General features: G+C 41.2%; 1 pseudogene; it reads left to right on the top strand.

The window, feature by feature from the left end:
* The first annotated feature begins 2,610 nt into the window (after positions 1 to 2,610).
* Positions 2,611 to 2,960, top strand: LOC106733223 (V-type proton ATPase subunit G 1 pseudogene; annotated as a pseudogene).
* The last annotated feature ends 2,256 nt before the right edge of the window (positions 2,961 to 5,216 follow it).

Genomic DNA, 5,216 nt, shown 5'->3' with positions numbered 1-5,216 from the left:
ATATATATATATATATATTTCTCTACTTCATTGCTGTTTTTGATTTCATCCTTTTGTGCTCTTATCTTTCTTAGTTACTTTATTTTGCTTATTTTGGGTTACTTTGCTCTTCTTTTTTCTAACTTCCTAAAAAGGAAGTTAAAATCATAGACTTGAGATCTTTCTTTTATTTTTTTTTCTTCTTTCTCAATTGCCAGAGTTTGTGAACTTGCCAGAAAGACAGGGAGACAGAGATAAAGAGGGGGAAAAGCACCTCCAATGGGCATGGTAACCCCACAATTCCTTCTCCTCTATTTGTCCATCCTGTTGGGATTTTGGGCATGCACACACATGCACGCGGCATATTTTTCTAGTAGCTAGCGCTGGGATTCCAGCTGTAGTATCTTCTTTAAACAGTAGGCCATGGGGTTGGTCCTCTTCTTTTCTCATATAGACATTTAGTAGTATAAACTTCCCTCTAGCAAATGTGTTAGTGACATTAAACAGACTTTAATAGTGCCAATTCTGAATCAAGTTCAGCTGATTTCTATCCTTATTTGCATCACATGTCTTCTTTCTTTTTTTTTTTTTTTTTTTGGAGAGGTTTTTGCTATAGGGCGCGTGCTCTCGCCAGACAGACAGAGACAGACATAGAGACAGAAAACGAGAAATCACCCCCCAGGGGGATGGTCATGCTGCAATCCCTTCTCCTCCATTTTCCTCTCAGGATTTTGGGCATGCAAGCACACGGGCCCGGCATGCGTTTTAAACCACCGGATCCGGGACGCGAACCACGGTCGACTACGTGGGAGTCCAGCGACATAGCCATTACGGTAACTGCTGGTTCCCCATGTCTTATTTCTTAACTTACGTGGTATTCCTTGAGTGAATGCCAATCACTTTAGCTTATTGGGTGGTGGATATATTTGTACTCCTGTAAATATTTATAAGCTTTGCTATTAGATGCAGTTAAGAAATTGGAAATACTTTGATCTTTTTAGTCTGGTTTTTAAGGTTTTTTAGAAGGTACTAAAGCTGAGTTTGATCTAAGGATAATGAATTATTCCTTACTATTGAGACAAAAGTGCTCTAAGTACTTTACCTATTGACCTGGAATTATGAGATTTTCAACTCTAGCTTGGGGAAAACATTTTTTCCAGCTGGGTGTGAGCACTGAATACTGCTCCTGGAAACCCTGTTTAGTGGTTCTTTCTTTGACCTCAAGTAATTTTCTCATGAGCATGTGCTGACAGTACTCCACTGGAAAGTTTGCAGATCCCTACAGTTGTGACTTTCTGCAGCTCTCCTCTCCAGAACTCTACTGTGCAATCTCTGGCCACCTTGAACTCTATTAGGCGCTCTCTGGGTTTTCTTCCTTGCTGCAATGCCTGGAAAGTCTCTCAAGGTAGAAAGTGTCTCCCTTTTTTCTCCATCTCTCAGGTCTTTGTCCCTCATTGCCTTATAGTCTTAAAAATAACTGTTTCATATTTTTTATCAGTTTGAAAAATCTTTCCGTGGGAAGATAAATCTACTCCTTGTTACTACATCTCGGTTGGAAGTCTTAAAGTAGTTTATCTTTCTCAGATAAGCAGGGTTATGCATCTATTCATATAATTAAGATTCGTGTTCTTTTTCTGTGACTTGTCTATTTATTTCTTAGCTTATTTTTCTCTAATGTTAGTCTTCCTCCTATTTGTTTTGGGGAACTCTACAGATATCCAGATGGGCGATAATGACTCTTTGTTACTATTGTTATTTAAATTTCAAATATTTCCCTAGCATAATATTTGTCATTTTAATTTTTATGTTGTTTGTTGTGCAAATGTTTTTCATTTTAATATAAAAATATTTTGCCTTATTGCTTCTAAATTTTTAAATGTATTTCTTAAAAAACGAATAACATAAATAAGTACATTAGGTGGGAACCAAACAATACAGATACATCTTTTAAGCATCCTTTAAAGGATGAGGTGAGGGCACCAAGATTCTGATATAATAAATAGACCATCAGTACCTATATTTTCTCTTTAGTGGTGAATAGTATCTCATATATATATCTTAATTGAATGTTTGCATGTACCTCTATTTAAAATTGGGTGCAACCTTGGCTAAGGTGAAACTCTGCATTTTGAATTCAATTGGGCTTTCTTTTGAAGCTCTGTTTGTAGCCAAAGAGTCCATGAGAAGAAAGTTCAAGCACAGCAACCCTAGCAGACCGACCAGCAATGAGAGGCAGGCAAGGAGACCCCAGGCATTGGCACAGTGGTAATGGATGTGGACAACATGGGGAAGGCCCTGAGTTCCTGTTCTGTGATCTCCCTGTGCACACGAGGTGCACACCTATGCCCGTGATCTGGGCTACCTGAGACTGGGGTTGGATCATAGTGTGAAAACCTTGCTGAGAGTCCCTGTCTCTCTGCCTCTTCTCTCTGTTTCTCTTTCAATCTTTCTCCTTCATGAAAGAAACTTGAAAGAGAGAGAGAGAGAGGGAGAGAGAAATCAAACAGAGAAGCATGGCTGGGTAGAGGAAGTGCCACCATTTACTAAGCATTCACTATGTGGCAGACACTGTGTATAAGAGAAAAGCCATAGAGTTAGGCAGCTTGCCAGGGCCTGGGAATCACTGCCACCATGGCCAGCCAGTTGCAGGGGATCCAGAAGTTGTTGCAGGCCAAGAAGTGGACTGCTGAAAAGGTGTCCAAGGCCTGCAATTGAAAGAACTGGAAGCTGAAGCCGACCAAAGAAGTTCAAGCTGAAATTGAGCAGTACCTCCTGCAGAGGGAGAAAGAGTTCAAGGCCTAGGGAGCCATGACTCTGGGATCCCATGGTAGTTGCAGCACTGAAATGGAGAAGGAGACCCAGGAGAAGATGACCATCCTGCAGACCTACTTCCTACAGAACAGAGGTGAAGTCTTGAGTAAACTCTTGGCCTTTGCAACATCCAGTCAGAAATCCGTGAAAAATACTGCATAAATGGATAGGAGAAGAATGAAGTACTTGTCTCATGGACTGGCATTTTAGATGCCCTTATGGAATAAGAAGGTTTAGCAGAGCTCCAGTTACATTCTTGCAAAAGGCATTAAATTATTTCTGTATATTATATAGCAGATTGCTTCACTTTTTGCAGAGTAGCAAATCTTACTTCCTTGTATAGATTTAGAACTTACCCAAAGGCTTAATCTTTTACCTCCTATTTCTTAGAAATTTAATGGGTATATGTTGTTTTCCTGTGCCTTTAGTTCGAGCAATACATATCTCAATGTTAACCATTTCTTTCATAGGTATAGTAAAAAAAAATTATTTGAATAAAGAAAGGGTTTTATTTATTTTTCTCTAATGCTTTCTTGAAAGTCAGGGGCTTTATCTATGAAAAAGTAGCAAGTATTGGGTTGTTGGGAAAGTAATGATATATTTTTGCATAGAAAAACATAGAAAAACACGTCATGACTTTCCCAGTGACCTAATAGTTATTGTAGTCTGTGGGAAACAGCAGCCAGCCTTAAAGTAGTCCATTCTGGCTAAGGGTTAGTCCAGTGACTACGTGTATAATTGTTTGGGCTGCTTTTAGTTTCTTTTAATCAAAATACTATATAACAGAATTTAAAAACGTCTTACATGTTATTACTTGGTGTATGTTACTCGGTATTTATATCTTTCCTGATATAAAAACCAAAACACAGTTAGCAGCAATGTGGTCTCAAGCAGATGAGTCTGGTTGACACAGTGGTAGAGGGGAATAAGCTCAGCCTTCAGGGTCAGACTTAAGGGACTGAAATGACTGATAATCATTTTGTCACACAAAAAAAGAGGGAGAAAGACGGTAGAGATACGATCGTGTCTGTGGCTGCCTAGCCTTTAGAATATCATTTCTATATTTGGAAAGTTTCTTTTCCGTGACACCTGCTGTGGGCTGAATGGTTATGTCCTCCTCCCTACCCCAGTTCGTATGTGAAAGCCCTGAGTCAGTGCGATGGTGTTTGACAGCGGGGATTTGGGGAGGTGATTAGTATAGATGAGATCAGAGTTAATCCCATGGTGGGATTAACACCCTTATGAAGTGAGGAGGAGCCCCCAGATCTCACCCCCTCTCTCTGCACACACACACACACATACGAGGGAAAACCACGTGAGGACATAGCCAGAAAAGGGGTCCCAGCACATGATCATCCAGCACCCTGATCTCAGACTTGCAGCTTCCAGAACCATGAGAAAGAAACCTTTGTCATTTCAGCCACTCAGTTTGGGATAACTTGTCATGTAACCTGAATGGACCGACAGAAGACCTGCCTCCTTAGAATAGAAGTCAGTAACTCACTTCCAGCTTTCCTTGTGATTTAGTACAGGCAAGTAACGCAGGCTTCACCAGTCAGATACACCCACAGGAAACCGATTTGGAAGAGCCGAAGGATCGGATGAGGTAAGCATAGGGGGAAATCCACTTTCTGGTGAGAAGCATAGCAGAGGATGCTGAGAAGGGCAGCAGAGCAGAGGTCAGCAGTGTGAGCTCCATAGTCTGTGCTCCACAGGAGAGGCAATGGACCATCTTCACTGGGGGGTGGGGGGGTGACCTGCAGAGGGATTTGGACATGTTCCTGCACCTTGGAGCCACTGAAACTGATGCTCAGGCCCTTTTGGGGGTCTGGGAAGTCCCTAATAATTTTAAACTGGTGTTGAGGAACCTCTGCCTGCTATCTGTCACCAAAGGCCTGTCAGCAGGGAGACACACGGAACTTACTGCATCTTCACCAGTGATAAAAAGAAGAGGGGATATAAATAAGAAAAATTTCTCCTTGTTTCTTCTAGAGAAGAGAGATGAGAGAACATGAAAGTGCTATGCTATGGGCAGCAACTGTTCTTTTCCTTTGTTCACTCAAATAGGAGCCCAGTGTTTTCTTTGTGCCAGATGCTAAGTGGCAGATACTGTGAGCTGCAGGAGGAAAACCAGGATATCAAAGCCTTTCTACCAGTGGGCACTTCGCAAACAACAAAGCCTCATCACTCAGTGCAATGGTGTCTGAAAAATAATCCTGAGCAGACTACACACGGGTGAGATGTTTGAAGTTACTGAACAGGAAGCCCAAACATGTTAATTTGATAAATTAGCAGGAGGTTAGTCCCCCCCTCTTTCCAACAGATCTCAAGAAAATTTAGGACTGAATGACAATGCTCTGGGGAAAGCAAAGCAAAACAAAACAGAACAACCCTCCAGATATGATATTAACTCTTTAATTTCCATT

This window comes from Tupaia chinensis, unplaced genomic scaffold, assembly GCF_000334495.1.
Source record: "Tupaia chinensis unplaced genomic scaffold, TupChi_1.0 Scaffold141490_1, whole genome shotgun sequence".
NCBI lineage: Eukaryota > Metazoa > Chordata > Mammalia > Scandentia > Tupaiidae > Tupaia > Tupaia belangeri.
The sequence above is the reverse complement of the archived record's forward strand: the minus strand, read 5'-3'. Positions and strand labels throughout refer to the sequence as shown.